Genomic DNA, 12,399 nt, shown 5'->3' with positions numbered 1-12,399 from the left:
TCTGCCTTTCGGATTATCCCTCAGGATAGTTCCCAGGAGTGGCATGGAGAGGCCGGAGGGCAGGAACGTTTTTAAGGCTCTTGCTTCACGTTTCTGACGTGCTTTCCAGAAAGATTGTCTTGGTCCCCTGCTCCCACGCAAGTGTGAATTACCATTTTTTATAAGGGGCTGAAAAGATGACTGTATTGATTGCATTGATTTCTCCGAGCGCTGGAGGGTGGGGCAGTTTCTCCTTGTGCTGTCTCTCCCCGACTCCTGCCTCCTACCGGGACGCCTCACCAGATGAGTTTCTGGAATGTCTTCACTGAGGCAGAAGCCAGGCTTCCATGATGGGTCACCTCTGCGGGCTTTCAGATTTCACATTTGTCTCTGCAGGACCGTGTAGTCTCGGTAGCCAGCTGGCTTGGCCCTTTCCCTCTGGGCAAGGCGTTTTCTTTTTCTTCTTTAGACCCAGTTCCAGGGGATGTGGTGATGGGGGTGGAGCCGGGGGTGTCGCAGGGGGCATGGTGCTGTGCAGGGGCCCCATCCTGAAGGATCTCCTTGACTCTGCAGCTGCTTTGGGGGCGGGCAGGGGCTCCACTCACATGTGGGGAAACTGAGGCCCCAAGAGGTGAACACCCCCAAGGCCCCTTGGTGGGCAGAGTCGGGCCTAGGGCAGGTTAGAAGGACGGTTGTTTTCTTGTCACTCATAAACCACAGCTCCATGGGAGAGCCCGGGCGGCCCTCTTGGTGCCACCTCCCAAAGGAAATGGGAACAGGGCGATCACTGGCCTTGGTTCACCCGTGAGACACACTTCTGAGGCCTGTCCCCACACCAGGCTTGACTGAACACCTCACTGGTGGTTAACGGCTTTTGACAAACCCTCAGCGACCCACCTACGTGGCCCAGAAGCCAGCCTCTTCGTCTGCTTCCTGGGCCAGACGCACAGTTGAGCTCTGGCTGGGCTGCCTTCCTTTGTCATGAGCAGGAAGGAGAGAGAGGCTCTGGGACAGCCTTTAGCTCTGAATCGGGCCAGACCAGTGACCCAGACGGTGGGGCTGCTGGTCTTTATTTCAAGGCTGTCCGTGCATTGGGCTTTCTTGGCCTTTGCACTAAGCGCATCATAATAAGTTGGAGCTCCTGTGGGTTTGTGATAGGCGGTGCTGGCGCTCACACAGCCATTCTGAACTACATACCTTTTCTAATCCTCAGTTTCCTCATCTGTAAAATGGCTCTTCGATAGTACCTGCCTCGTAGGCTTGCCATGCGGACTCTGTGAGACGTTCCTATGGAGGTTGGCACAGCTTGAGCTCCATAAATAATAGGTGGAGGAGAGGGCTGAGGCCTAAATTGAGAATCCTGCCCCTGCAAGAGGCCTCCGTGCCCAAAGGGACCACCTTGGTTTCCTTGGGGCGGGGGTGTAGGTGAGAGGGTCACTTTTGGGGGGCAGATCTTCAGGCCCAGGACTAAGGCAGAGGCCCTGGATGGAGGTACGCGGGGAGAGGTCTCTTCCGAGATTCCCAGCAGAGTGGATCTGAACCCACATAGCCCAGCGGCCTGCTTTCTGCTAGGGGGGCCTCTCCCTGGCTCAAGGTTTCCAGGATGACCTGTGCTGTTCTCCTCCAGGCTCTTGTTGGCAGGGGGCTCTTCAGGCAGGGCTCTGGAGCCTCCCTTGCCCGCAGGCTCTTCCCTTCTCCAGGGTCCTGTCTCCCTCCTGCTTTGCGGGCTGGCGCTGAGGCACTGCCAGAAGGAGGCTTGGCGGGGCAGCTGCACTGCTGGGGCGCCCTGTGCACTTACCCCCGCCTTCTCGGCTTCTCTCTCTCCTACGTGCTTGTCTTTCTGTTCTCGACCCCTGCTTGATTCGGGAGACCCTGCCCCATCTGACAGCATGCCCTACCAAGGCTTTTAGAAAAGCTCATCACGGTTCGTTCAGTGGCGTGTTCCAGTAGGTATTTACTGAGTACCTACTATGTGTCAGGCACTTGGGGCAGGGACGGAGTGAATCAGCCCCTGCCCTCAAGGGGGTTTCTGTCTAGTGGAGGAGAAAGACCAGGGAGCGGTGGATGAGGCCAACTTCCATGCTCCACGCCTGCAGCGGGGCCCTCAGAGCTGCGGCACGTCAGCCCGTCCTCCTGAACCTCAGTTTCCTCATCTGGCACAGTGCAGGTGTTTGTGGGATTTAAAGAGACAGCGGCACACAGGAGGTGCCAGCTCAGTCCCTCTCCCCTCCATTCCTTTCCTGCACTTGCTGAGGCGGGACTGTCAGTGGCCTGAGGCCTCCCCAGCCTATGTGCTGGTGGAAGCTCCGGGGGCTGCTCCGTCCCAGTGAGCCCGTGAATCGAGGTGCAACCTCTCCCTGCGTCATCCTGGGAGGGCATCTCAGCAGCGGCACCTCGTCTTAGTCGTGCCTACTTGTCAGTACCAGGGAAGAGGACACCCAGTGGGTCCAGGCAGACTTTTCAAGAGGCCTTTTTGGGCCATTCCAAGGCTGCACGATGCTCAGTGAAGATAAAATGTCAAAGTATTATAGTCGCCAAAACCCCCTACCTGTCTCCTGAAGATAAAGGACTCTTTTCTGGCCCTGATCTGTGGAATTCTCCCGTGAGAGCTCGAGAGAGCTTGGCCCTGACTCGGTGCATTTCCCTCCTCAGCTCCCATGCAAGGGTCCTCAATGGACACTGGGCTTGAGTTGAAGTTTCGTAAATATTCTTTTGTTGTTGTTGTTGTTGTTGTTTTATAATTTATTTGATTAGGATCTTACATATTGCCATTGGGTGATAATGTCTTTCAAAACTGCACCCACTCACCCATTGTAAATATTCTTAAGAAAATCTGGGCAAGTGGGTTAGGGTGGGGAGTGCAGCGGCCTGTTTGCTTCCTCTTCAAAGGCCACCCTTGCAAGTAGCTCAGCCTCTTCTGCACCCACTGAGATAAAATGCTTTACAAGGCTCACAGCAATGTTCTGTCTTTAAGTACTTCATTCTCAGTTGTTGTGAGCCGGATTCCAGGCCCCTCCCCACTTTCGGCCCCACACCACCCCACCCAGTTTAGGAACTTGATACAAAAAGTGGTTTTGTTCTTTTCCAAAGTAGGGGGCAGAACAAAGGCAGCGGGAATTGCGGATGGGAGAAGCAGGCCAGAGCCGAGCCGGGCTGCTGGCCTGCCTGCTCTGCACCAGGGCTGACTGCTCCGGCTAGGCTGCCCGCCCAGCCTGGGCACCACAGCACTCCTTCTAGAGCAGAGACGATGCTGTGCCTCTTGGCTTCCTTTCTCACCTCCCAGACCATCCTCAGCACACCTTCTGTGCTGAACCAGAATTTCCTCTGCAAGCAGCTTCTCTGGGGAAGAGCCTTGCACATGACCGATAATTGTGTCCTTTACACAGGAAACCTGGGTCAGGTGTCAGCTTCATGGGTGTGGCACGCCCATTGGTCAGCTGGTCCAACAGGAGAACCAGTTCCCATTCCTGGCAGTGATTTTTAGTGGGTGCAGACGATCCCAGCTGTGCCTGAGAACCCTTCTGTGCTGGGGGAGGCAGGGGCTACACGGGAATCCCCAGAGCATGGCTCCCTCCAGGTCCTCCACCACTTGCTGTGGGACATGCTTCTTCACGCTAACCCCGGGTCTCACGTGTACTAGGGGAATGATTTTTGGTGAAACAGGGCAGGTGAGGTGAGAGTGGCCTCCATTCACCACTCTTACGGGCTAATCTCACCCCTTAACTGGGTTCTGTGTTGCAGGGACACTGGACACTACACACTCCATTTTCCTCACCACTCAGGCTAAGAGAAGGCCTGGAAATCAGACAACATGTGAGAAAGTGCATGCAACACTGGTTGTTTCCAAAAGGCCACTAGGAAGAGTCGTGTAAATACAAGTCAGTGGACAGAGAACAAAACAAATCATATGCTCAAAAAAAAAAATTGGGTGGAAACCCATAATTACTTTAGGAGTTATGGTAATAAATTATTTATTAATGTAAATTATTTCGCAGGCAAAGAACATAGAGGAAACTTGAGCAGAAGGATCATACATTATGTATAAAAAGGAATTGTAAAAATATTATAGCAGCCCTCCTTGTGACTCTCTGGTTCAGGTTTGTCAGCATTTTAATTATAAGCCTTTACTTTCTGTGTTTAATTACTTGGCTGTTAAAGTCGGCTCTGCACATTAAAGGGCTTTTCTTGGGGGGCATCCTCTGTATTAATTTCTACAGGGTAAACCAGTTGGCGGGGTTGAGCCGGGCAGGACGAAAAGATTTCAGTCTTTTCACTCCACCGCCGTTTGTCGCTGGAAGTGGGATGTGATCACACCACGTACGGAAAAGCCTGCGTTCGGAGGCTGATCATTTTAGGTTTCCGAGAACAAGCAAACACGTGACTGAAACAAAAAGAACGGCAGTGATAGCAGCCAGGCTGCTCAGGCCGAATTTCTGGCCTCGGCCGCTTTCTCCCGTCTCTCGGAGATGGCCGTCCTGCACATCATCATTGGGCCAGGGCCTCCTGTGAGAAACTGATTATTAACCAAAATGGGCTAGAGTGAGACTTGCTTTCATTTTTTAACGTATACCCATATACAAATGTGCATAGGTGTGATTTTTTTAACTTGCTTTTAATTACTTATTTATTTAGATTTATTGTGGTCATAGGTGTGACTTTTCCATCTCTAAAATAGGGCAAGATTTGTTCATACAGAGTGCTTCCCATTTTTTCTTGCACCATTGATTGGTTTTAGACAGTGTTTCTGAAATAAAGTGCAGAATGGAGGTAGGTGCAAAGTGTCGTTGGCACATGATGGCTGTTTACGGTGACAAGTGAAAGGAAGCCTTCTCACCCAGGCTCGCCTGCCATGGGCTGGGGAGGGGGTCCTAGTGGTGCCAGAGGATAGGGAATGGCGGCTACCAGACTGGCCTTGGGCACCCCCGCTATGCTGCATCGCCAGCTTGCCTTCCACGTGGAGAAATGGTCGTCAGGAGGCAGCCTGGCCCAACTGCAAGGGCACGGCCTTGGGACTGCAGACTGCCTTTGCCCACTGTGTGTCCATAGGTGAGACATGGCGCTGTTTTGAAGCTCGGCTTCCCCACCAGTCACTCGGGGAGTGCTGTGACGCCCCGTGAGCTGAGAACTGTGCTTGGGATATCTGCTCATGCTCTTTCCCAGCTTCAGCAAGGATCCCAGTGGGGTGTAAGTTAATTAACGGTTAATGCGAATTTATTGACAGTTTCCTGAATAGCTCTCCCAGCTGCCAATTTTCTGATGTGTATAATGGTGCCCAGCTTTGCTGTGCATGTTGGTTTAGAGGTGTATGGCAGGCAGCTGCACATTTCCCATGCTCCGTGCGTGCCCGCGGCCCGGGTTGGAATCCGAAGGAGATGGATAAAACTGACCTTTCTGTCTCCTCAGAGTTTTTGTTGCCATTGTGAATACTAGCTTTTTCCTGTATATTTCTGAATGCCCCTGGAGGTCAGGGGTAGAGCAGGGAGTCTGTTCAGAGCTGAAAGGGCCCCAGTCTATGCTTCCTCAGATTGGGAGACTGAGGTCTACACTGCCAATGCTCAGTCTGGAGGGTTTTTTTTTTTTTTTATACCTCTGTGCTGTCTGTTTGGGGATCCCACTGTGGGCATCTTTTTATAAGAGCAAAGACTTCGCAGAAGCATTGGTAGCTGACATGGGCCACCCCCACCCAGGTGGTGACAGCAGGACCCTGGCAAGTACTCTGAACTCACCAGGCTCTCGGGCTTCTCCCATAGCCCCTCGAGCCAGCCCTCCCTCAGTGGGGCCAGTGGAGTGTTCTCTTCAGCCATCCTAGACCCTTGTCCTCATGCCTTGGCTCAGGTGCTTGGTGTCCTGTGCTGCTGTCCCTGAACCCAAGATGCAGCTGACATTTTATGATTTATTGCAGGTGAGAGGGCACAACCAGAGGCTGAACCTTCAGCAGGCAAGGCCCGGGAACCTTGTCTTCCTGACACAGCTGTGAACTGAGTCCCCACCCTGGTGATCCAGGAAAAGAGACACCCCTGTGGGCCAGGGGCTGTACAGTTCATTTCAAAGTAGATGATGCCATTCTGGGGCAGCTCACGTCATTGCCCTGTACGTTTTCCCACCTGTGTTCTTTTCGTAAGACCAGTGTAATAAAGCTGCCTTCAAACAGCCACCTCAGCGCTCTTGAGTTTCCCATTGAAAGGGCTGGTGAGCTTCTACCCCGAAATCGAGCATGGAGTCCTTGCAGCCCTGAGGCCGAGCTAGCAGAACCCAACCCACAGGGCAGGGGAGGCAGACTGATGTCAGCACAAGGAGACAGGTGTGAAATCTAGGAGTGAGTCAGCCAGCCTCGATCTGGCTGGAGGCCTGCTGCCCTGGCCTGGGCGGCTGCAGGAGCCTTGCATCTCGGGTCTGTGCTTTAGGTGCTTAACCTTTTCTAGAAACCACATTCTGCTGTGGTTATGTCACCATAAGGCAGCCTCGAAACACAGCATAGAGAGATCCGAGGCTGTAAATCTCCTCCATCTTTTGAGCGTAAGAAAGCTTGTAGTCCACTCAGAATCTGGGCCCCTGGGAATTTCCCTTCAAGTTTGAGGGCAAAAATGGAAATAAGAACATTTGAGGTCAAATGCTATTTGTGCTCTTCTGGGCGTTTTCTTTCTTTGAGCTCTAGATCTGTGCACCCAGCAGCCTTCTGTTCCCCTTTAACCAAGGAGTCGCAGGACCAAAGCCTGTGAGTGCAGTCGGGGGATCTGAGTTCCTGTCCCCGCCTGTGTGGGTGTCGTCGGCTTCTCCTGTGTGCCCCAGGCCAGTAGAAGTCTTTCCAGAAACTTCAAGCTCAGACATGGAGCCTCAGCTTTGAGAGACCCCTTGGAGGTCATCTTGTCAGTCCATCTGTGAGAGACTAGATGGTGTGCATGTGATTTTTGTATATTTTTGCCAGGTTTTCTCTCTCCTTTGTAGTGAAAGCCCCGTGTGTGTTTATACTACACACACACACACACACACACACACACACACACACACACACACACTCAATCACTCTCTCTCTCTCCTGTGTATAATCTCAAACTTGTGAACTAGGCTCAGCAGGGAAGTGGAGAAACTCTGGTTGCTCCTGAAGGTTAAAGTAAGGGGGACTGCCTAGAACTTCAGGGGCTGATCCCAGTGTCCCTGGGCCATACCACGTCTGCCAGAGTCTTGGTGCTGGGAACCTCCCCGAGAAGCTGTAGGCCACAGCGTGTCTCACACTATCCCCTTCATGTAGACTCTTGGCTCTTCTCAGGCCTTTCCCACTCGCTCTCCAACCAGAACATACTGTGCAACCCACCGCCTCCTGTGAAAATGGACCTTGAGGTACCTGAAGGGCAGTTGTCCTTCTCCATAATTCTGCTTTGTGTTACTGGCCCCAGACAAAACGAACACTACCTTTCAGTGGTGTTCTGAATCCAGATTTGTAGAGACTGGGATCGTCAGCGCTGCAGAAGCTTCCTGGTGTGGCTGGACGGTCTGATGGGGCTGCCACAGAGGTGTCTGAGGGCCCAGGCCCCTGTGTGGCCTGCAGTCCAGAGCAGTGGTTCTCAGCAACTTTGTGTTAAGATAACCTGGGGAGTTTATTAAAATGCAGGTTCTTCCCCCTAGAGATTCTGTTCATTAAGTCAGGGACTGGGCCTGGGACTCTGCATTTAGCTCCCCAGAGGCTACTCCTGCAGGTAGTCCCCAAACTGCACTTTTAGAAGCCCTCGTGCAGAACACACAGCCAGATTGGTACCTGCTTGTAGAAGGGCCGAGGCGCACCTACCCAGGCCTTCTCCAGTGTTGTCACACCATGGCTACCGTCGCTGAGAGCTCGTTGTGTGTCCCCTCAGGCCCTGTGCCAGGCAGCCACTGGGTCCTCAGAGTAGCTCTGCAAGCTGATAGATGAAGAAACTGAGGCTCTGAGAGAGTCAGTAACTTTCAGAGCTGAGGCTCAAACCCAGGTCCGCACCCTTCCCACACCAGCAAGCCCTGCTCAGTGGACTCCCTGGGTCCACGGCCATTGTCACTTCTGAAGGAGTTATAGTTGTTTGTACAGAAGTGATGTTGAATGGAGGGGCGGGGGCGTCCGGTATCCTCTCCTCGGAGCCTTACCGGGGCCTTTTGTGCAGCGTGACGACGGGCCGAATGCTCAGGGCGGTTTGCCACTAAAAATGAGCTTCTATTCCTGTTTCTTTTGTCTGGTGACCTGACCCAACAAATCGCCTTCTGTTCCCTGAGTGAAGGGGGAAAACACAAGGGCTAAACATAGCCTCGATTGTTTTTACTTTTCATATATTGTACTTCTTGAAGCGATGAAGATAGAAACAATTAAAATATTCTCTGCCCCACAGGCAGACCAAGTGGCCACCTGGCTGGTGTTGACGCACAACAGCAGTGCTCCGTGTCGGGCAGTGTGTTGTGTTTTCAAAGGGTCTTAGACGTTGCTGTGCCGGCCAGTGCCCTGGCTAGTTCACACACAGCCATCCATGGCTCCGGTGGGGCGGGGAGTTGAAGACACAGCCCAGGTTGGACCTGCCTGGCCAAGGAGTGATTACCTGTGCCAGGGGCAAGAGACAGGCAAGACCGAGTGAACCCCCACCGTCTGCTCTGTTGTTCTCCGCACTCGTCATCACCTCCTTCCTCCCCCCACCCCCGCCTGAGGTCGGCTGTGTGCCAGGCTCGGTACTGGGTGCTGGAGAGTCATGTCGGGACTGTGTACTAGAACTTGTAGCTCAGTAGAAGAAGGAGACAAGTAAACAGATAATTAGGATTCAGTTAACACGAACCATATGATTGGAAGTCTAGGCAAAGGCTGGGGGTGCCCAAGGGCCTGTGTGTGAAGACATGTCTGCAGAGGAGGTGATGTTTGAGTTGGGTCTCAAATGGTGAGTAAGAGACTGGTAGAAGGATAAAGCAGGAGGATTATATTCCAGGCCTCTGCAAAGGGGTGAAGGCGAGAAGCACTGACGTTTGAGGGGAAGCTGCAGACCCACTGCCGTGCTCATGTTTAACCCGTGGACTGAGTTGAGAACTGACTGTTTTAGTCCTCCCTACGACAGAGACATCTTATATACTAAGGTCATAGAGGCTTACTCTTTAAAACAGAGTGGAGTAGTTCCTGTAGGCAAGTAGGAACACGATAGAATTAGCCCTCCGACCTCGGTCCCACTGGGATTTGATAGTTAACCTAAAAGCACATTGAATACACAGCCCTCTGCACGTAGGCATCACCTGTGCTCCTTCCTCCAATCGATTTATTAAACTTCAGTTTCGCAAAGAATTGCTGGTGCAGAAGAGTCACTCTTCAGGACTGTGTACACAGAACCAGGAGGAGTGGCTTTATGGCCTCAGGCATTTTCAGGGATGATCGTGGCTCTGTCTGATTCTGGGCTGACTCTTGATGTCACGGCAGGTTGGGTGTACCTGGAGTGTAGGGCCTGTGGGGGGACCATAAGTAGGCGGGGATCTGGATGCCAGGATGAAATGTCTGCATTTTTTTGAGGGGGCAATGAGAAGCTGCGGGAGGGGATGGACCACGACCTCAGAAAGTTCTCTGGCTGCAGAAAGGAGTTGGGACTGGAGTAGGGAGGCCCAAGGGGTCCAGTCAAGAAGCACCGAGATCACAAGATGGCCACTAGAGAGCGATGGCACTGCTGAATGAGGGAGACAGAACTTCCGTGCTTGTAAACTGGCTCCCAGTTGCCCCTTTGTTCTCCCTTTGTTCTCCCCTGGAGATGGGGAAGCTTCCAGGGCAGTGAAGTAAAAATGGAACAGAAAGTGGTACCTTCTGAGGGTGGGATCAATCTCTTAATTCCCCGGGTTTCCCAGGGCCTGGGAGAGAGACCTTCTCTAGTGGACTCCAGTTGGGAGTTGGGGCCCTCACTGCCCTTGGTTGGGTCCCCTGGTTCCTTCCTCAGTCGGCCACATTTGTGGCCCATCTGGCGCCTCAGTGCCTGGTCCAGAAGGAGAAGTTGGTGGCCAGCGTTGTTTGATGGGAACTTCCTGAAAGACCAAAAGAACAACCCCAGAGAAGGATGGTTGTGAGCCTGGCCCTGAGCCTGGCACAGCACCCGTGGGCTTGGTGGTCAGGTTCTCCACATAATTGTCCTCATAGAAAACACAGAAACTCTCGGGAACCAAAAAGAAAAATCAACCAGCTCTGGGCCGATCGGCCATGAACATTTAGGTTTATTTCCTTTCTGTCTTCCCACACAGCATATGTGTTTTACTAAATAAGAATCATGCTGTCTATACAGTTTTATATCCTGTTTCTTTACGCTTAGTATTACATCATTAACATTTCCTCACATCATTAATATTCTTTGAAGCTGCTTTTTTCATGCTCCATGTTATTCCTTGATACTTCATCTAACCAGCCCCCTACTGTGGGACATTTTAGTTGTGTTTACCATTTTGCTATCGCTCATATCATTTTGAAGAACATCATTAAACATAAATCTCCACTTTTTCTGAGGATAACTTTTCTTCTAAATCAGATAACAGAGTTGGTCGCAACTCATTCGATGTGGGTTTATATTTTTAAAATTTTTACTTTAGTATTACTTCAGTGTTTTAATTTAGTATTGTGTTAGTTTGCTGAACTTTCAACTGCTGGCAAGATACTCTTTTAAAAAAGAATGGCGAATATTCGAGGAGTAGTGGATAGTGAAGGCCTGTTTTGAACAACATAAATGCTATTTGCAAGAAGGTAACTTCTGGTAATGATTTGTCAAATTCAGTTGAAGGAGCACGTCTGGAGACTTGCCGTGCGCCAGGGCCTGGGAAGATTTCAGGGATGAGATGAATTGGACGTTTAGTGACAGACCTGCTTTGTTCCCAGCTGGCCTGCTGGGCTTGAGGCAAATCTCTCTCCTGCATCTCCAGCTTCTAAGGCCCTCCCGTGGGAACAGCCTCTGGACCACTCTTCCCATGTCCCCGGCCCAGGGTCCCGGCCCCCTCAGGCTCTGCGCGTCTCATGACTGCAGACAGCACAGGGCGCCCTGGAGGAAGGTGGTCACATGCAGCCCTGATTTGGCATTTCCTTGGGCTTGTGAATCTCCTTTTGGGCCTCATCGGTCACTCCCTTTGAACCTGTCATGTAGCTGCTGCTTGTGACACTCAGCCTGGGGTCGGTCCGTTGGGTGTGTCTCTCAGTGCCCTTGGAAAAGTGGCCACCGGTAGGGGAGCTGGTTCTGCAGTCCCAGCTGCTTGGAGCACTCGTGTGGGTGACGTCACAGTTTCCTGAGACATGGCTTGTCTTGCACGACTGGTCCCTGCCCTGAGGGCAGGGCCAGTGTCAGGCTCCCCTGTGGCTCCCTCGGTGCTGCAGTGAAGTGAAAACAGCTTGGACTTCGGGTTGGGCCAGTCCCTCATCATTTGTTAGCTGTGTGGCTCTGGGCCGCTTACTCAACCTCTCTGAGCCTCACTCGCCCCCTCTGGCAGTGATGGCAGCCACCCAGGGCGCCCCTGGTGGACGCACGGTAATTGCGGTGCTGAGAATCAGTATGCGTGACATACCTTCTGAATGTCATTTCAGGTTTCACTGCTCTCCTGCTACCGAGACTGACTCAAGTCATACTTCTCTCTGTATTCACATTTGCACCGTTTATAAATATGTATAGAATAGAAAAAAATCAAAACATGCTAATACGTTGATCTCTGGGAGCATGGCGTGTTTCTTAAGTTCGCTTTCGTATCATGAACTTGAATACAAGAACCATGTCAAATTTATCTTTGCTCGCCCAAAATGCTCAGCGTAGGAGAAAAACAATAAACAGTTATTGAATACGTCTCTAAAACAGAGGTTCCAAGTGCCGAGTCAGCTTTTCACAGCAGGGTGGGCTTATTTATTCCTGTGCTCAGGTCAAGACCCAGATAACGTAAGTTTAAATTGTTACCTTAAGTCTTTGCAGCCCAAGGCTTGTCCCTGTAGATTTTAGCTGCTTTTTTCCTCTATTTTGGCAAGAAAGCAAGTGAATGCAAGGAAAGTCCTCAGTGATTGGCAGCTCTTGTTGGCTGCTGATGTTGTGGAGCATTTTGGTGGAGGGGACTTAAATCAAGGAAATACTCAGTTTCTGTTGTCAGCAAGTGTTTTCAAGATGGGCTTCAGATGAACTAACCTGGCAGCGCCTCCAGCCCCTAAAGTGCGGCAGAGTCGTCTTTGGTCATGGCCTTCCGCCAGGGCACCGAGTCCCAGCCCCAGAGCCCTGACACGGGAGGTCACCGACATGTCACCCGACTCTGCTGCCGGCTGGGTGGGGGGGGGTGGGACAAGTCAGTTTCCCTTCTAGAAAATGAGAAGCATTTTGGGTGAAAAATAGTGACGTGAACTTTCCTGGGAGGCAGGACGGTGCGTTGGAGAGAAAGCCGTGCCAGGCATCCTGGGCAGTGCTTGGATCCTAGGCCTTGCTCTGCGTCTAA

At 51.9% G+C, this 12,399-nt stretch overlaps 1 protein-coding gene across 6 annotated transcripts in view; it reads left to right on the top strand.

Annotated features, from left to right (window-relative positions):
- The window catches only part of FAM53B (family with sequence similarity 53 member B), a 110,365-nt gene that overhangs the window by 43,963 nt on the left and 54,003 nt on the right, over positions 1 to 12,399 (top strand). The gene's annotated exons all lie outside the window — the stretch shown is intronic.

Source organism: Camelus dromedarius, chromosome 8, assembly GCF_036321535.1.
Source record: "Camelus dromedarius isolate mCamDro1 chromosome 8, mCamDro1.pat, whole genome shotgun sequence".
Lineage (NCBI taxonomy): Eukaryota > Metazoa > Chordata > Mammalia > Artiodactyla > Camelidae > Camelus > Camelus dromedarius.
This window is presented reverse-complemented; position numbering and strand designations above follow the sequence as displayed.